Below are 21157 nucleotides of genomic sequence, written 5' to 3' on the forward strand. Positions count from 1 at the left end.
TTCATTTATGATGAATAATTTAAATGAAAAAAAAAACTTCACTGAAGGAATATAGTTAATTACTCACCTAAAGATAACTATTCTTTTTTTTTAAGATTTTATTTATTTATTTGACAGAGATCACAAGTAGGCAGAGAGGCAGGCAGAGAGAGAGGAGGAAGCAGGCTCCCTGCTAAGCAACGAGCCTGATATGTGCCTCAATCCCAGGACCCTGGGATTATGACCTGAGCTGAAGGCAGAGGCTTTAACCCACTGAGCCACCCAGGCACCCCAAGGTAACTACTCTTATAAATGATATACATAAGGGGCTCCTGGGTGGCTTAGTCAAGAATCTGACTCTTGATCTCAGCTCAGGTCTTATCTCAGGGTCCTGAGTTCAAGCCCTGTGTTCGGCTCCACACTGGACATGGAGCCTACTTAAACACACACACACACACATATATGATAAATGATATATATGAAATCTATGTTATTAGTATATATCCTTGGAGCAGAGATACTTTGGAAGCCAAATAATAGAATATTACTTGAAAAACATGGATTCAGAATGAAGATATTTTTGTAAATAGAATGTTTAATAGCTTCAAGTATAAATAGCCTGATACTCATTCACCATATGAACAGCCTTGTCTTTGGTACTGAGATTCAATGGAATTAAGTTCCACTCCCTCATCTCTGAACCATACTCGGATAAGTTTTAGCCCATATTGCTTCTGACTTTCCTGTTATCTGCTTCCATGACTAAAATTCCTTCTGTGGATATGTCAAAACCTTCAACTAGTTTATGTCAAACCCTGCCGGACAGGAATATATCTGTTCTTTTAAGAGAATTTTGCACATCCTTGTACTGATCTGTTTTGTACTGCTCTTGAAATCCAACAATCCAAAGGCAACTGCATCTTGTGTCCTTTATTTCAAATCTTTTGCCAATATCTCTCTCATAATAGTCTATAAGAATTAGAAAAAATGACAAGAATTGAAAGAATTAATTCCAGGATAAGATAGTGCTCACTGAAAAATTCTATTTATGAGGAACTTAGTGAGGATAAATAATAACAGATGTTCTCTTTTTCTTTTACATAGTGTCGAAGCAGTGTATCCATAGGATTCAGTTAATCATTTTAACATACATCTTGATTGCTGGGGTAAAGCTTTCCAAACTCCTCTTACAAGAGCCACCATGTTTCTCTTTATAATGGTACCAAACCCCATGTTAGGCTGGAAATGTTGCTCTGGAAGGAAGAATGGTCTAGAATTCATCAAAGCTGTCATACAGTGTCAGGGAAAGATGGTGCTTTGCCAGTTGCACCCCATCAATGAAAAACTAAACTTGTTTAAGCTTTATGCTGCCACCATGCCATGCACTTCAAGAGCAAAGTTCAGTGTCACAGTCCTGGTGTTCCTTTTTCTAACTAAGAGAATGCCAAGAAGAGCACTTTCCCACAAACAAGTATGTGGGAGATAGTAAATGCAATAACAAGGTTAATTAAACCACCAGGGTGCTTAAGACTGGAATGATTCAGTCAGACAGAAACAAACAATTTTTATTCCTTTATTGTTGTTTCTTTTTTATCTGTGATCCAGGGGGTGGGAAGAGGACCAAGAATTCAGACATGGGAAAGATCTGGATGAACTTAGGAACTATTCTAGTAGTTTAGAGTCTGGAAAATGCTGTCGAGAAAAGTATTACAAAAACAAAAACCAGGAGGAATGCTGAAGCAGCTTTCTCTGGAGACACAGCATGCATAGTTAGGGAGTTCCTAGACACGTTTCTGCCTGGATCCAGCTACTTTTCCTTGAGTTGGAGAACACATATTTGGAAACCTCTGACTGACAACAGCACACTGATGAGTAGATATCCTTTGATGTGAAGTGAATGATCATGCCATCAACCTTCATAGTACTGGCCAATGAGAAACCTCTGAAAATAACATGAAAAGAATAAAAAAAAATAAATGATCAATAGAGAAAAGGCAAAACTTCTAATAAGAAGAGATAAACAGACAAAGATAAAAATTAGGTTACAAAAGCAAAAGCAATTTTAAACCATATTAATACCATATTTGTAATTTTTAAAATTCTTGTAGTGTTATAGCATGTTGTTACATTCACCAAATTTTATTTTCGTTAGTAAAACTAATTGATAATAAAAGGAAATGCCATTTAAGTAAGCATCGTCTATGGTCTGTGGTGTCACCATAAAGGTTTGGTAAGATCTCAATACACAAACTATTTCAGTAAAACAAAAAGAAAATACATGAAAAATTGTGTATAATTGAGCATACACAAAGTTACCCTTCCCAAAAACTATGAATAAAAAATTTTAAAGAATTTAAGAGAAAAAAGGTCGAGTATTTTTTTAATATGAGGGATCCTAAAATTCTAATTATCTTACTTTAACAACTGTGAGAGATAAGACACAGCAAACCAAACTCACCAACTATCATATGATTTTATTTGGTTCTTCTTAATAGTTTACTATAGTCAACAACAAACTGTACCATAGTAGTGGAGAGAAGTCAAAAGAAACATAAAACTACAAAAGACCAAAAAAAAATGTATATATGTGTGTGTATGTATGTATGTATGTATGTGTGTATATATATATTCCAAAGAAAAAACTCTAAAAATGTCAAATAAAATACTCCAAATAAGAGCTAATTACTGTCTGGAAGAACTAATAAATGAAAAAAAAAAATCAAAGCTAAATGAAAGTTTTATTACATCTCCTTTGCTACTAGAAAGCAACTTGAGGTACTTGTACAAAACCTGGGCTTTTTTGTAATAATGACTTTGGGTTTGTGTTTCTTTTTCCAAACATTATAGATTAATAGTATATGCACAATAAATGAATAATGGACCATTAAGCTTTTCCTAAGACTCTTTAAAAAAAAAAAGATTTAATCTATTTATTTGATAGAGAGAGAGCAGTAGCAGGGGTAGCATAGGCAGAGGGAGAGGGATAGGGAGAGAAAGAAGCAGGCTCCTCACTGAGGGGGGAGCCCAATACGGGGCTTGATCCCAGGACCCTTGGATCATGACCTGAGCTGACGGTAGATGCATAACTGACTGAGCCACCCAGGCTCAGCCACCCTTTTAGTAAGACTGCTAATGATAATTTTCAAGAAAGAATCTCAAACTCAATTATAATGGTAGAGGAAGCTTCCATTTTTGAGAATAATGTATTAGTCCTATGTAGCTATATCCCACGAGGCAGGATTTGGCTGTCAAGTCCTGGAAAGTCATTATCAAGAGGCTCTACTTTAGGGGCGCCTGGGTGGCTCAGTGGGTTAAGCCGCTGCCTTCGGCTCAGGTCATGATCGCAGGGTCCTGGGATTGAGCCCCGCATCGGGCTCTCTGCTCAGCCTGGAGCCTGCTTCCTTCTCTCTCTCTGCCTGCCTCTCTTCCTGCTTGTGATCTCTCTCTGTCAAATAAATAAATAAAATCTTTAAAAAAAAAAAAAAAAAGAGGCTCTACTTTAGCCATGTAACTGCAAATTAGATCCAGGTTTCCTTTTCTAAAAATGGGATAACAAAAAGAATAAAGGACTAGCCATACTTACAATCTTTTTTTTAAATATACGGGAAACATGATGTCAATGTATAGTTCATTATTTGAGACATTTCCTTTGTCTCGTCTACAACAATTGAGGCAATACACAAAAATGAAGGCCCATTCAAACTTTTTTACCTTTTCAATCAGAAAAAGAAGATGCTTATCAGTGCCTTGGTGGCTCCAGTTTGTTAAACCACTGCCTCTGGTTGGGGTCATGATCCCAAAGTCCCAGGATTGAGTCCCACTCCAAGGCTCCTTGCTCAGCGGGAAGCCTGCTTCTCCCTCTGACCATCTCCCCCTCCTGCTTTCTCTCTCTTTCTCTCTCAAGTAAATAAGTAAAATCTTAAAAATAAATAAATAAATAAATAAATAGAAGATGCTCAGGTCTTGAGAATTACCTGTCCTGTTTCATAGGTAGCACCTGTATTGCTGCTACACATCTGTGGAAGCACAGTATCAGCCAACTGTTAATCAAGGATCACTTCCCTTCAAAGTGACTGATGATCCACTGTTAAAACAGCTTATAAAAATAACTTCTCCTTCAAAAAGGTGCTTCAGGGTTTTCAGACACATCTCACCATTCCTGCTAGCTTAATGCATGTTTGAAAGTTAATTTCTCATTAATATTTAAAGTAGAAATGGCTTCAGAACAAATTTTAAATGATCCATTACATTTTAGAAATAAAATATTATTGGCATTATTTTCATCTCGATTACAAGGAATAATAATGTCCAAGATTGGCTTTTAAAACTGTTAATGAGCCCTGGCAATGTGAAAAAGATATGGATTAGGTAGATGTAATGAGATATGATTAAAGGGTGCAGGCACTGAAGGGTGTTGGGAGAAATTCTTTTCTGAAAGAGTATAATTAGTGTCTGATAAAAGTACTTAGTAGATAAGATTTTTGAAGAAGAAAGGTTAAGATAAACACATACTTTATGACAAACCTGCTTAATTTTTCCCCTTTGGTTCTCTTACATACTCAATATTATGTTGAAGTTTCATACATAAATAATGTTTGTCAAATACTTCATGCAATTCTACCAGACAATTAGAATGTTTTAATTGCCAGACACCGAGAGCAGAAAATGTGTTGAAACATCTTATTCCATTTTCAGTGTACATTTCTTTGTTGATTTATGTAATGTAGCTAATAATATGCAACCTACCCTAGTTTTAAACAAACAAATGAACTTCTAAAAAGCAAGCTTTCCATAAGTTGCTAAGCAACTCCAAAGGCACATTTTATCAATTTAATAAATAACATTTAGATGACAAATCCTTAAGAAAGATTTCTAACTCCATTTTATAAAAAGTAGAAAATCCAAGCAGGTACCCTTCTGATTTTCCTGTTTCTGAGGCCTCAGGGCTAGACAGAGGCACTGCCGTCTTCAGAGGTACATCAGACTCACTAAACAAATAAAACATTTTGTCAATTGAAGTTGTTATATAATAGAAGTTAGGTTCTGGGACTCATTGTGCAGCTCTGAGAGCTCATGCTTCATTCCCATAACTGAAGGTTTCTCGGCCTCAGCCCTATTGACTTTTTGGACTAGATACTTTGTTGCCCTGGGGGGTTCTCCCATGCATTGTAAGACTTTCACAATAATTATCCTGGGCTTCTACTTGCTAGATGCCAGTAGTGGCCTCCTCATTGTTAAAACTAAAAATATGTCTCCTAACATTGCCAAATGTGCCTGAGGTGGGGACAGGGAAGGTTGTAGGGTGTCAGAAATCACACCCAGTTGAGACAGTTAAGAACTACTACAGATGAATAATGAGTAAAGATGCTGTAAGAAAGGTATCTTGAGCTTAATTGGAGAAGATACCATGACACTGTTTCCATCAGTCAACGCCTAATATATACTAGCACCACCAACAATGAAGAATAAAGGAGTAGTACTGATTTCAGGGGTGCTGTGGCTCTTGCTCCATTCAAAGCTCATTATTGATCTTATCATTTCAATGTAATTCCCACTGTTTAAAAACTGGTGAGAAAGGGCATTGTCATAGTTCTGTCTCTGTTGTAGTATCCCATTCCAGAACTGCACCAAAGTCTTTTCTCCTGCTCTTTTTACCCCAGTTTTCACTATACTCAAGTGCTGACTAGAATCATCTAAATATAAATCTGAGTTTTAATAAAGCCATCCTCTGCCCATAGCACCACAATAGGTCTCTATCACTTCTGTTATCAAATACAAACTCCTCTTAGGTGGTCTTAGAAATTACCGCCAAACTCCATCTCACCAAACGTCTTTCTCATTTTCTACTTATATCACCTTTACCCCCTCAAACACAAACATCTTGCATATGATCATCTTCCTATGTGACACATAAAGGACAAACTCATTTTCTCCATGAAAGTTTTCCTAATTAATCCTTCCTTTATTTCTTATCAGTATCATATTTCTGTTAGAAGAATGGCATGACTGCAAGTTAATATGTGAGGCAACTGTTTACTGAATGTTTTCAATATGCCACACTGAATATTACTTAGTAGCTATTTCTATCAATTTATGTTTACATTATTTATGCTCAACTAGACTGTAAGTTCCCAGAGGATAAGAACAGGTCTTATTTGTATCCCTCTTAATAATGATGCTAATAAATGTTTTAAATTTGATTAACAATTATAACCTTTCAAATTCCATTCCTAGTTATTAACTTGTTGGTTATATATTTTCACTATTTTATAGTCAATGAAAATGGCACATTAAATACTCTTGGGACTAATCTATGGTTACACAACAGATTAGTAAAACATTCATTTAATATATGCTGACTGAATTCAGCCATACAACTTCACAACTACAAAATTTATCTCCTGTTTCTAAAGTTATTATGGCCTTTAAAAAAAAAAGTGTTTTCTGAACAAGAATAGCTGAAGGATGCAGAAGACACAACACAGAAGTGAATTAAGGTTTTCAAGGGTTAAATTATGACATAGCAGGAAAGCAAAAGAGAAATTAGTTACTGCCTCAAATTGGGTACAAGAGATTACCTTCACAGACCTTGACCTCTCATCATAGTAAGTAAAACTTTAAAAAGAAAGCAAAATGGAAAAGCCACAGAAGGGCTGATAAACCCCCAAATTCTAAAAATCACAGCTTTTTACTTCATTCACACGAGTAAGTCCAGGAAAACATTTTCAACAACTCGAGAAGATTTCCTTTTACTACTTTGGGGAAGACCCTTCCAAAGACAATCAAAATGCCTGTAAAAGCATTTATCTATCAACCTCTCAGCTGACTTCAACAAAACACAAGTCAAAGGTCAGTTGATTTCTGAGGCTATTCACTAACCCTAACCACATGTGCCCAAAGAGGCGGCATATTTATTCGTAATTCTTTCAACATTCATTGCATGCCTACTAAGTGTAGACACTGATGTAGGCCCTGAGGGAAAACAAAGATGCCTGAGTCTTAGTTGCTGATGTGAATTCATCCAGGAAATTCAGAAAGGGGCACGTGATCTAAAAAGCCAAACAAAAGAAAACCCCAACAACAAACAAACAACAACAACAACAAAACACGATTATCTTCAGTGTGGGCATTTTCTTTCAATCACTGGCCCTCCTCCACCCCATTTCTCACGGAGGGAAGCAACGAAATGAAAGGAAATTCAGAATAAAGAGAAATGACGGGAACAGGTCAAGGCCCCAGCAGCTCCAGAAAGGTCTTGGAAACGGCTCTCCACACATCCCTGAGCCACGTGATTCTGCGGAAGTGCGGGCGTAGGGGATGGTCGGGACCCCACAGGGGGACCGGAAGTGCGGGATCTGGAGTGCGCGGGAGAAATTGCCCTGAGCAGGGTTTGACTCTAGAACCGAGGTCGTTTGAAGCCTCTCAGGGGTTTCTCGGACCACACGGTCTCATCACGTCCTTAACAGGCTTTCCGCAAAATGGGGATTTTCGAGCTCTTTGGAAGAGGTTCCTAAATGTGGCTGTAAGCTTGACGTGAGTTGTGCAGGGAAGGGGCCGCGCACCTCTCGCAGCTTTTTGCTCGGCCACTCTGCACCCCCCTCACCCCTACGGGGAGGGGAACGGGCGTTCGTCCTCGAGTCACACGAGCGGCGTGCTGACCTGCCCGGAGCCTGCCGAGCGGCGCCCCCTTCCTGAGAGAGGAAGACTTAAGCGGGAGGCGGGACGGGATCCCGGCGTAGGGGATGTTAGAAAGCAGGCACGCCGGGGCACCGACGCTCCCATGGGGGCACTGAACGTGTGTGTGAGGAAGGGGCTCGAGCTAGGGATGGGGCGGGGATGGCGGGGGGGTGGGGGGAGGTGGGGCTTCGTTCTCGCCGCCCTCCTTCGCGGAGGCTTCGGCCGGGTTCGCGGGGCTGCTGGTGAAGCGGGCTGAGGCGCGCGCTCCGGCCTCTGCGGACGCTCGGGCTGGGGCGGCGCTGTGTGGGCGGCTGAGGGAGCCGGGGGCGGGGGGAGTGGGGAGTGCACCGCGGGGCTCTTTTCAAATTAAATAGCTAAGAATAGCGTTGGCTCCGAGACTTTTATCCACAGGGTAGTAAAGGAGCTAGAAACCCGGAGTGTCAGTTTGTCTTCCCCGTTCCGGAATTAATTCTGGAGCTCTCAGCGTGGACTGACAATGCGTGACCCGGAGGAAAGAGAGCGCCTCTTTTCCTCTTCCTCAGGCTCTCCGGCTCCCGCTGCCTCTTCCTTTCCCCGTGGACGGAATCGCCCCCGCCTCTACCTTCACCCCACGCACCTCGATGAACCGCCTCAGGAGTCCCTTAGATACGCCCCAAAACACAGAACGACCACAGCGTTCCACTTCGCTTCACCACAGCATTAGGCGACTTACATCAGCATAGGCTAACCAAGAGAGTTTCTTGCTGGTCTTAATATAATTAAAATGCACCAGTACGGTTTGTTCCCAAGGGCATGAGAGAGAAAATAGCTCGACTCCGCGCTGAAGGTCAATAGATCTTCACAACTTGGTTTATGAGATCACTTTTAAGTTCTCCTCAGTCCAGTTTCACTGAGAATTCAGTCGTGAGAGGAAATAGCGTTTGAGATGAATTTTCATCACATTAGACGTATGACTTCTCACTCTCTACTGTCTTTGAATGTCCGAAAATGAAATGGGAGCTATAAGTTAATTTCCAAAGGTCTAAGGACCCAGAGGAACCCCGACTCCCCTTCCCTGCACTGCCTGCCCTCAGGCATCCTGGAAATGGGGAGGACACCCTGGGATCTGTGGCCGCGGAACTGAGGTCCCTAACAAGTTATAATTGTTGAAAGAGGGAGGAGGAGGGGAGGAGAGAAATGGAAAGGAGAAAAAAAAAAAAAAAACATTTGTGTTCATTTACACATTTCCTGTGCGGAACAAAAAAAGTCCCACCATCAGCAAAAGAAGTCTCTTCCTCCAAAATAGCAGCCAAAGAGGGAAAATTAGAATATGCATAAATTCCTTCATTTTCATTCGCACAGAGCATGATTTCCGGCAGATTTGTATTTAAACTGCTCGATTAATCCCAATTTCTGAACAGCATTTTACTTAGCATCTTCCCAAAACTCACCTAAAGAATATTACTCTCCTCCCACCACCCTGTTTTGAAGCCTTCCTCTTTCCTGTTCTTCAACTGCCAATGAGAATTTCATTGATAAAACTGTATCTTTATTTTTCCCATCCACTGTTTTCAAAACTGCACTGATGCATCGGACTACACTTTAATACAAACTGGCTGCTGTCTGTGAGCCATAACTGCAGATGAGAGCCTAGTGGAGAGGATATGTTTTTGAAATGTGTATCTAGAAGAGACTAAACATGATAGGACCAAAGACTTTTGCAACTTCTCTCGTGCATGGAATCCTTTCCTGTTCTACACAGGTCATATTCTTTCACCATTAGCAATAGTTAGAATGCTTGAACTTTTCCTCCCCCAAACTTCCTTCGCTACCTATTACCAGTTTTTAAGGAACTTGATGGACAATCATGACCTTCTTCAAAGAAATATGACTCTTCATAAATATTCAAAGTGTGTCAGTCCATTAAATACCCCCCCACACACACACAGCCCATGACTAAAATGTTTGCTTTGCCACTTGTGCAACGAATCTGGCTTTATCTGCCTTGAAAAGTTCTTTGTTGGAAAAAAAATGTTAGCATCATTTGAAACCATTCCTTTCAAAATATCATCACTTGACTTGGGGTTACTTCTTCTATCTTTGAAACTGTAGGTATGTTGTTTTTTCTTTAATAGTAGGATGTTAATGTTTAAAGAATGAAATTACTGCATCTTGGTTTATTGAAAACATATATAGATCGCAATTCCATTCATCCCTAAATTCCTTATTCTTGCAACACCCCAAGACAGAAAGAAACCTATATTTGCTTCTTAATACTGTCTAAGCAGAATGTAGTAGTTCTGCCTTTCTCTCATTGTGTACAGATCATAAACCCCAATTACTGGTAGTTAAAAAGTTACAAATGATAATATTTGTTTAGATCTTAGTTTCTATAAAGAATGAATATACACATTTGAACTATATGTAACATGGTATATATAATGTGTATATATGTGTGTATAAATGCATAAGCATTTAAATATCTCGTTTATGTACGATAAAGATTTTTTCAAGATATTGGGATATAGAATATTTTGTTAAATAAAGGCATAAGCTGAGTGCTCGGAAATGTCTGCATGACTTTTACTACTTTGTGAAATAACTGTTTTTGGTGTATCTTTACTTTCTATCAAATATTCCCATTATAAAAGTATTAATTTAGTGTCTTTTAGTTAGGCATGTCTCCAAGGACTCAGAGGTTCTCAGTTATATACAATTAAAATCAAAGTGTTTGAAAATAAATTCTTAAAAGCCATACTCTGGGGGGGTGTGTAACAGAGTTGAGGGCCCTTTTACTGGAAATATTGATTTCTTTTAATTTTCTTATTGAAATGAATGGCACTTATCTCTGAATCAAAGGAAATTTTCCAATAAAAATTGCAATAACAATATTTTCCTTAAAATGTTATTTTAATTAGAACTGGATTTTATATGGAAAGCTCCAGTCTGATTTCAAGTTGCAGAGCTGTAGTTCCAGAAGAGCTTAAGTGAACTTAGTAGTTCTTAGTTATTGTTAGTACACGGAGAAAGCCTGGGAAGCCATTGAAGAGCAAAGCGATACACAGTTTTAGCCAAAGTCGCCTTACTACCATTGCAGAGTGAGCATCACCTCAGTGAATTTATCTCTAGAAATGAAAGCTCCTCAGTCTTGGTCGCTCTTAGTGAAATAATATTCTCATGAACAGGAATATTTTTGTACTTAAAAAAAAACTAGACAGAAACGAAAAAAGATTGTTCAGCCTCCCTGCTGTGAAAGGTGCAGTGATAGATGCCTGGTACTACCAGCAGGGAGGCCGGCCCTTTCTTCCCCACCCTTGCTTCCTTCAACTACTGTTGGGTTTAGTTATGGACTGTGTGCATATGTGAAGTTGAAGACAGTATCTAAAGAAAAAAGTTTTCTAGAGAACAAAACTGGCTATTGATAGTTATGCCTTTTTTAATTTGTTTTTTAAGAAGGTACACAGATCTTATTTTCTCGTAAATGTTCAGGGCTACATTGATTTGGAGGAAAATACAACAAAGCCTAAAACTTTAAGTCACCCTTCCTTGCTCCCTCCCAGTCCATTCTTCTGTAACTAAGGTCTGTTTCCATTTGGTCTTAGCTGCTGGGCTGCTGAGGAATTTCTGTCTCAGTCCTGCTCTCCTCTCCTGTAGCTCCCCTTCATCTCCTAACCAGCTTTCTTTCCCCTCCACAAATGAAGGCAATTATCAGACAACCTGCTTTAACCCCAACATCTGCCAGACAAGCATTGAGTCTCATTCCCTCCCCACCTGATTTTTATTTTCTTTCATTTCCTTTTTCTTGGTGGGGGAGGGGGGTGGTGGGCAAGGGCTTGGGAGAAGGAGAGAACATTCCGGCTGAGAGGAATTAGATCCCTGCAGGTACAAACTTACTGGCAGATTCTTCAGAGCATAGACTCAGGAACTGGTGGCTGTTCTTGCACGTAGAACAGTAAACCTTGGCAGGTTTACAATTGACAAAAGCACTTCTACCTCCCCCTAAGGAGATAAGCTTAGCTTTACTAGCTGGATCACCACTAGTTATTAACATCTTCAACCTGGGTTCTTCCTTTCACTTCTACTCCCCTCATTTTATTGTCCCCTTTCTGTCCCTTCATCCCAAAAGTAATCAAAAGAGTTGATGATCAGGGAGACCTAATTCCTGATTTTTGTGTCTTGCCCTTAGGGCTGAGTTCCTCAGGGCCAGTGTTCTCTTTAGACTCAAAGGAACCTCAGTTACTTTGTCCTTCTGAAACTCCTCAGCTTTGTGAACAAGATTCCCAAATATAACAATTCGTCCATTCATCAGCAGGGATCCAGCCAGAAAGCACCAGGTTTTTCTACCCAAGAATCCCTTCATACATCTACCTCAGTCTCCATCCCAGATTGATTTACCTGGGAATGGTGCCCAAGGGGGGACATGCCTACAGCAATGAAGAGGAATGGGTACAAAAGTACTTAGTGCTATTAAAAAGACCTACCATATTAGACCAAGGCAATCTTTTTTAGAACACTTGAGTTGGACTGGAATGGATCATCCATCTAACCAGTGAAACAAGAACTCAGAGGAATGCCCGTTACAGCCATGAAACACATTTCAGACTGAAATGGATTCCATCTTCATCCTGTCGACCAAAGAAATTATTTTAAAATTGTTTCTGCTATTATTGTTTGCATTATTATTAACATTTTATTTCTGTCATTATTGCTGCAGTTTTGTTATTTTATTTTTGTTGTTGTTGCAGCTATTATACTATTCAGTAGAAGTTTAGAAAGATTAGTCAGATTAATTAGTTTATTGGTAATTTAAAACTGAAAACTGGTAATTAAGCCAAAAAACTAAAAATGATCAGGGATGATTCATACCAATGTAGGATTTGGGAGGAAGAGAGTCTAAATTTTGGATACAAAATTTGGCAGCTGTGAAATAAACAGGACTTGGGGATCAGAAATATGATAATTGAAATATTCTTAGTCACTCAACCTCTCCCCCTCCTCCAAATTCAACTTAAGATCATTCTGTGATTTGCTTGATAGAGGAAAAATACTATATTTGCTTTTGTTGACAGAGAACAAAGACCCCATGCTTTTTCTTCATGTGATTTGCATTTGCACGTGGATTCCCTTGCTTAGGACATCCAAATATCTAAGCTCACTCCCCTCCAAGTTTGCCTCTCTTTGCTCTAGTTATGCACCTCACTGGAGAGGGTGCATCATATAAGACAGGTATACAATTTCAGCCCTCTCCACAGACAGATTCCATGGAATATAAATTCAATAATGCAATTCTCTCCACAACAAGCTCTCTGCTCTCTTTCAAATATAATTAATGTTTTGATAGTGTAGTTCTTTAACTACATATATACACACAAAAACAGACGCACCCTCTAGCTTTGCTGTTTGTGCATTTAAAACAGAAATGGATGTGGCTCTTTCAGTGACTCCTAAAATTCCTCAACTCAGTCAGCCCACAGAGAAGAAATCTGTTTAGGTAATAACTGCACAGTCTGTTGTGTGCGCAGAAATATTTAAAACAATAAAAAATGCAAGCCCCTAGATTTTGATAGTCATTTTTTGTCAAATTTCCTAGAAAATAAAGGATAGTCTGAATTGATATTCTGATACATTCATTCACTAGATAACAGTCAAAATCAATAAAAACATGGTCCTAAACTACTGGTTGTCTTTTCCAAGTTTTGATGATGGAAACTGAATTTCAATACCTTCCATTTTATCCAATTCGTGCCAAATGAACACAGATGTATAAAAACTAGCAACCATAATAGGCAAAACTACAATGACTTCCATAGAAATTCTTTACTCCATCAAACACCTCAGTCATGTTTTAGGTGGATTATTTCATTTAATTGCAATCGGTTGTATATTAACATATTCATATGTGAAATAGATGGTCAGAAAGAAAGATGTAGATGACAATATGGCTAGTAGGAGTTAAGTAAGCAAATGCTGCTGAACTCCCATATTCAAATGTGCCATATCCCTACCATTTCATTTCTACAAGCTGGTTACAATTATAAGAGGACAAATAACCTCTCAGACTATAGGACATGATATATTTTCAGTCTTTAATAAAGAAAAATACATAACCTATGTTTCTTAATCCAATGAAAGTATAAACTTTAATCTTCCCATATTGTTACTGAGTTGAAGAAGCTAGTTATTTGGAACTAATACACTGGTTTCCAAGCATCTTGGACATTTTGTTTGACTCATAAGTGTGTATGAGTTGCTGGCAGGGGAAGCACTTTACACATTTTCCCACAAAAATTTTAGAAGGCATACGTAAAAGGGATTTCTCTTACATCTTTCGAGGTTTAATTTTCTTACTCTTCATGTAGGTTTTGGTGTTTGGAATTGTGAAAGAAGATAAGAGAATGAACAAGGAAAGGAGAACATGTGGCTGATTCCAGAAAGATCGTTTAACTGGAAGGAAAGAAACAAAAATATTTCCCCAGTGCAGTTGTACAAAGAAGGGGAAAAGTGTGTGATCCATCAAGAGTTCACTTGTGCTTTTTGTTATTGTTTTAGATGGTGGCCCATCAGGGTTCCTTTCCCATTACTTTCCTTCAAATTGTTTTCCTTGAGAGCATAAATGTGGAGACTATTTGTCCCTTCATTCTCTCATAGGCTAATATTTAACAGCAAATATTTTAGTTACATTTTCAGTAGAAAAAGTTTTTACAGGTATAGAGATTCAGTCTTAGTACAGAAGCAAATTACCAACTCCAATTGGTTAGATACACTTGATATTGCTTGTGGTGAGCTGTAAAATTTTATATATATGTAAGATTTTTACAGTATTGATCAGTAATGACATGTGAGCTATCAGAAAGAAATCCTCTCTGAGACTATATTTGTTCTAATTTCTTCCTCATTTTCCCTTTTGATCTGTTTTTGAAACAGTGACATGACTACTTCTCTGACTCTCAAATGAGGTTTCCTTTGGCTCAGATTAATATTAAAGAAGATCACATACACAGTTGGAAAATATTGTTATTTTTCTTTAATGGGGAAAATTGGACTCCCGCGTGTCAGATCTGTGGTTTTCCGAAGGGCAATGGAAATGGTACTGACATCACTTTGCACTTTAACAATCGGATTTGGTCAGGGTACAAGTTGTTTGTTTAACCCGACAGCTCGGTGCACTCCGTCGCACGCTTTGCACACTCATTAAAACGATTATTCACGACCTGTCGAGTGTTTTCGGGTTCATTCACAGGAAAGTCTTGGAGCAAGCGAGAGCAATTCAAGTCAACACTGTCCACTACCCCGTGCACGTGAGGACGAGCTGGTGCGTGCGTAAAAAGACGGAGGGAGGGGTGGGTGAACACGCCTTAGCTATAAGTCCTGTTCATTCGATGCTCTGGAATCTCAGTCTCGAAAGAATGCCAAGAGTGCTTAGTCTTAAAAGGCTATGTCGCTGTGTTAACTTCAAGGGCTTGGCACAGGATAGAAAAATAAAATAAACCAAATAAACAAACTCAAATCTCTCCCTTCACTCCTTTCAACCTTCTGCAAAGCTTGAGGTCCCCCGGGCTCGCCCACCTTCTGCCTGCAGCTGCCGGACTGTGAGGCTCCACCTCTCACGTCGCGGAAGCTGAGGATAAGTAGTTTCTGGAACACTCGCCAGGGTGAAGAGATTAATTCCCTTTCCATCTCCCAAGGCCCTTTCCTTCCCAAGAAAGAATTCGGTTACTTTTCCTTTCTATATTTCTCTTAAATAATGGAGTGGGTGGCAGGAACGGGGAGGGGGATGGTGGTGCAAGAAATGAAGAATATGACTGTTAACCATATTTGGTAGATGTCTTCCAAATTACTAGGAAAGAAAGACTCCTCTTCCAAACTGCAAGCAAAATTCTATAAAACGAGGAGTAAATAGCCCTCGATAAATTAGACCACTTTTTTTTCAATTTCCAAGTCATCTTTCAATATTTTGTGATGATAATAAGCACAAACAGGAATGAATCTCAATCTCCCACAATTGCCTGTACCTATAAAAGACACACCCCGTGGTCTTTAGCTGTTGTATTTCTTCAAATGAGCCTTGATATGTAACATTCACATGTGGGCTATTAGTTCAAGAGAATACCTATTTTCCTAAGGTGTGATTGTAGATATACACTAAATAAAATAACAGATGAATGTATAAATGCATTTAATATATACTGAAGAATTCTGAAATATCCAGTTAACAAGAAGTAAAGCCCCAATAACTTTAAGTTAACAATACCATTTCTATATCCAAATCTCACTGCCCCTTGATTTTTCATCTACATCCTTAGTAAACCCAGTGGCCAGCTTATTATGAGAAAAACCTAGTTATGCCAACAGAAAAAGACAAGGCTCACTCATTGGTTTCACCCTATCATATCTGACATAATGAATTCATCTGTTTTTCTATTTTATTGAAACATCCATATAATATGTGAAGAGAAGAATGGAAGTTTTCAAGTATCATGAGGTTCTAATCAGAAACAGGTTTCTAATTGCTAAAAAGCGAGTACGATAAGTAATTTTGTAAACTCTTTGGGTTGCTATAATTCACTATCAAGTTTACTTAAAATTGATCTGTCAAATGTGTTTCCTGTACAAGCTCTTTCATTAAAACCAACCTGCAATAATAATCAAGAGGCAGATGCTGAAATATGTAAGTAAATAACTGAAGTCTCTGCATAAATAAACACAAATCAATGCAGTAATAGACAACACTATCGATGTAGGAATGATCGATTTTAGTCTTCCAACCTGCAATCAGAGCTTGCAACGTATAATTAAAAGTAAAATTTTCAACTCTACCACTACTACTACTACTACTATTACTACTGGGAAAATAAATGAACAAATAAACAAGCCGTGCTTGCTGCCAGTTTTACCTGATCCTACTTTATTCCATTTAGAGTATTTCTGAAGGGGTGGGAATATTCCACTTTTTTAGGAAAGCTTTGTCAAACTTTAAAACATTATTAATTATAAAAATCATAAAAGTATCAAATAATAAAATTCCCTCCTTTTTCTTGTTCTGAATTTTCAACCTTTATCATACCCTCTAATTATTCAGCACATTTTAATAGGAAAAACACACACTAGTGCTTACTATTTTTGAAGATATTTCCCAACTACTATGACACTTTGGGTTTAAAGATTCTTTGGTCCTTTTGTTAAAACAAGTAAGAAAAATTTAATTTCTTCAATATACCCTGAAGCTCTCACACCCATGCCTGCATATACAAGCAATCTGAAATAAGGGGGGAAAAGCATCTGCGTTATTCCATAATTGTTCCTTACAATGATTGCAAAACAGTGTCTGACTAAAAGAAATAAACATGCCTTGGATTTCTAGAAATTGATATCTAGAATGGTTCAGATTTTGCTTAACATCAAATTTCCTTTTTGGGACTTGGAGGGCAGAATTAATTTAGGTTAGCAAAAACCAGTGTATGATGATTTTGAGTATTTAGGTTCTGAAGAGTAATGAAATACGGTGTTCATATTTTTCTCTTAATCAACAAAGATGCTTATTTACATTCATCCTTGAATTAGTGTAGTCCTTCTGGAGCACAGGCCTTTAAAAGAATTTCTTAGTTATGAAATTCAGCTTCTTTGAAAGTGATCTTTCTTACATAATAGCACCTAAATATGGGTTTTGGTTATATTACTATGTGACCTAGCATTCTCTAACTCCTCTCCTTCCCATCCAAGGGCAACCAGACCCAAATGGAAAAAATATCATCAGTTATTGTTTAGGGTTAATTTAACAGATAATTTAACTTCAAACAACAACAATCAGGTCATTACATTTCAGAGCAATGAGAAAATGAAAGAACCCAGAAACAACTCTCCCTAACTCCACTACAGTTTTTGGTTTTTCTGCCCAATCAACGGCATCAACGACGTCTGCCCTGCAGACGTAGAGGAAGATATGTTTGTACCTTAAAAGTGCTCTGATTCAAAGAATGAGACACTAAGGGGAGCAGAAAGGAGTGGGGGTGGGTAGCCAAACTGAAGAAGACAACACAATTCAGGGAATGCTAGCCCAGTAAGAAAATTCAACCTAAGGCGAAAATGAATACCCAAACATGTCTGGCAACAGAACACTGTTTCATTCGGACACGAATCCTCAAATCTCGCAAAGTGCGCTGTGCTTTCCTCCCAGGCAGCTTTTCCACAAGGCCAAAGACCAGGGGAGAGGATCACATGGGTTAAGCAACGGACTGCCAAAAGGATGTGGGGCATTTTATCTCCCCTCTCACCCCCACAGACACAATTTTGAGAATTACTTAATATTATTTTAAATGCCTTTTCTGATGACAACGATTTCAAGATTTTGCCTACCTCAAGTTTTAGTAGAGGGCCAGGTGAGGCTGGAGTTAAAGCATCGAAATTGGGTCTTATGGAGGGTCTGGGGGTGGCAGTTGGAAGTGGACGAGCTCTATTCTGCCTGTCCTTTTCTTCCCATCCTCTTTCCAAATTGAAGCACCCCCAGAGAATCTCCCACGGGATGCTCTCTGCCCACCCAAACCCCGGCCACCTTCTCTCCAACCCTTAATGTTAAGGTAACTCTTATCCAATGCTAGCTCTTTTCCTTTAAGAACCCTTCACCTTGGACCACAGGCTTGGGCAGAAGGGAAAATGGGGTAGAGAGCGAAATAGAACAGGAGTAGGGAGTGGAAAAGAGAAAAGATGTCTATTACAGAGAAAACAGTTTTATCAACTAGCAGATAAGTGCTGAGATCTGAAACCGCACCAGGTAAATAAAAAGAAACAACTTTCAGGGAGGAAAAGGGGGGGGGGAGGCAAGAATAAAAAGAAAAAAGGTGGGGAAGCGCGCCAGCCAAGGCTGTGGAGTCAATTTTCCTGGCATCAGGCAGTGTGAGCTACCAAACTCTAAGCTCTCCTTGTCCTGGGCAAGAGCGCCCTCACCTTGTTGCTCCCAGCTCAGCGTCGGGCTTCGCGTCCGCGGGAATCTCGGCCGCCACTTCCCGAAGCGCCTCTCCTACCCGGCTCCCGGCCGCCAGCGCCGCCCGGACTCAGCAGCCCAAATCACTTTTCTACTTGATTCCAAAGACCGAGAAAACAACGCGGCTGGATTCCTGACGCGCCACCGTGCCCTTCTCCAGCTTCACCCAGGAGTCCCTGAGGCGCCGGGAAGGCTAATAGGAAATCTCGGCGAGGGCCCCGAATACACTTCGGGTGAAACTAACCTGTGTCTGGCGCGCCCCGGGCACTCTCGGGACAGCCGGGCTCTCGAGCTCGCACTGCCGTCTCCTAAGTGTGCATTAAGAATCAATTATTTGCCTGAGATTCCCAAAGCCGGGAACTGGGATATTCCCATCAGGGACAAAGTCAAGCCCAGAACGGTGCGCTTTTCCCGAGTCCTCCGAACAGGCGGAGGAGTAGCCCCCCACCCCGGTCCCGCCGCACTGTACCTGGAGCTGTTCCGCTAAATCCCGCGGGGACCCTCGCCTGACCCAGGCCAAGGAGCTGGGGGCGGAGGGCCAGATCTGGGAGAGGTTGGCAAAGTTAGTGTGAAAATAGAGGGAGGAGGGGCGTACTCAAAAAAAAAAAAAAAAAAGTGGGGGGGTGGGTAGAGAAAGAGAAGAAAAGAAAAAAGAACTTCAGAATTAGACAAGTCCTTGGCTCTGGAGCAAAGAGCTCTGTCTCAAATAGGGAGAACAAATGCCTAAGAGTTTGAACGTTAAGAAAGGTCCGTTAGGGTATTCTGGAAGCTGCGGCTAGACTCAGAAATCTTATTTCCACCAATTGAATTACTCGCACTTTGGGACCTATTTCAGTCTCCCACTACCCCTCCTACGCATAAATTCTACTAGTTTTCTCTTCATCCCTCTTTGCCATCTCTTCATCCTCTTTACTTAGGGATCCACGGTGCCTTTCTGCCGACGTGGAAAAATCATGCATTCTCTCATCTACTTCTGTTGATAGCGCGCCCGCTAAGAAAATTTTTCCAAAAGAAGAGGAGCACTTTAGCCCCGAACCTCAAAGACGCGGATTAAGCCTTAGTAAAAAGCAATCTGGCATAGCTCTCCTCCCTCCGAAAAGCACTTGCACTTACCAATCTTGGGGTAAGCGTGTCCCAGTCCTTAAATCTTTTACTTCAGCATCCTTCGGCCAACACCAGGCAGTCTTGGGTGAAGGGAAAAAACAGACAGAAATCGGAAGGGAGAAAAGAGACTCAAACACAACACAACACTACACCATATATTCCCCAGAGCCACTTTGGCCTACATCCTCAGGACATGGTCCAGGCAAACTGACCGCTGGAGTGGGGAAGAGGTCGGTTTGGGGGCCAAAAACCTAAGAGGTGGATTATTTTAACTGCTGGTGGTTGGGGGAGGGGAGGCCCTAGAAGGAGGGTAGGGAAAGGCGGATGTCTGGGATGAGAACACGCAAAAAGAAAAACACGCAAAAGAAAATCGAGAATGAAAGCCCTTTTGAACTCTTACAGGTAGGTAGTTTTTAGGAAGAATGCAGACGTGTGTACTCGCGAAAGGAAAATCTAGATGACCCCTATTCTTTCATTATCTCCAGGATTTGGCCTCAATTGGCTTCAAGTGGGGGGGGGGAGTGGGAAAGGGGAGAATTTTAATTCAAATTTCACCTACCCCGCTTGTTGGAATGGCTGCGCAGATTTTCACGTTGGAGAGTTCCATCTGTCTGGCAGAAGCTGGAGTGGTGTTGGGGGCAGGTTATCTGGTGAAGTAGGAATGTACAGGAACCCCGCCCTCTAGGCACAGTTATACAACCCCAGCAACCCGTCTCAGCCAGCTCTAAAACCTCTAATGATCTTCACCTTCACCCTTTGTTAGCCTATTTCTCCAGCAGGCATTTAGTTCCAAACACAACTAGCCACTTTAGATATTTATAAAATTAATTTCTCAAAAGCAAAATTATTTCAACACAAATTCCTCAACAATGTTGTAGGAAACAGTTTTTAAAAACCACATTTATATATTTAGAGCTCTAAATATATTCAATTTATCCACCTATTTGGGTGAAATATCCACCAACTTAAATATATACAATTATATCAATACAGGACTCATTTTTTGGTCTCTCTACACTTGATTTTATGCAAGTCATATAAACCACATGAAATCTTCCATTGCCATAAAGATACTTGACTTAAATTTTATTAGTTCTGGACTTCATGTTCACTTGACTTCCAATTTGGTAACAAGTTGGAGAAACGTATTTGGAAGAATTCTCTCACTGCTCTAGTTTAAATGATTTTCTCAATGTTTTACATATCAATAATCTATATTAACTTTGTATCAGACACATTCAAGTAAAATACTTTAACCTGGAGATAAACTGCAGTTTGATAATTCAAGTTTTAAGCTGTGATCATTTTCAGTGCCAAAATCTCAAAAAGAGCAAACTTCCTCTCATTAAAAATAATCATTAGCATGAAAGAAGGAAAAAAAAAAGCTTAAAAGTTTTGAAGTGTTTTTCTGGCATAAGCTAATTTTAACTGGGAAAAGTT

General features: G+C 39.7%; 1 long non-coding RNA gene across 1 annotated transcript; it reads right to left on the reverse strand.

Moving 5' to 3' along the window:
- Positions 1-1538: 1538 nt before the first annotated feature.
- Positions 1539-20458, reverse strand: LOC122893947. Its single transcript, XR_006381726.1, has 3 exons — positions 20277-20458; positions 19727-19797; positions 1539-1921 (listed from the first exon to the last, which is right to left on the reverse strand). It is a non-coding gene; the product is annotated as an uncharacterized LOC122893947 (long non-coding RNA).
- Positions 20459-21157: the final 699 nt, after the last annotated feature.

Source organism: Neovison vison, chromosome 13 (assembly GCF_020171115.1).
Source record: "Neovison vison isolate M4711 chromosome 13, ASM_NN_V1, whole genome shotgun sequence".
Lineage (NCBI taxonomy): Eukaryota > Metazoa > Chordata > Mammalia > Carnivora > Mustelidae > Neogale > Neogale vison.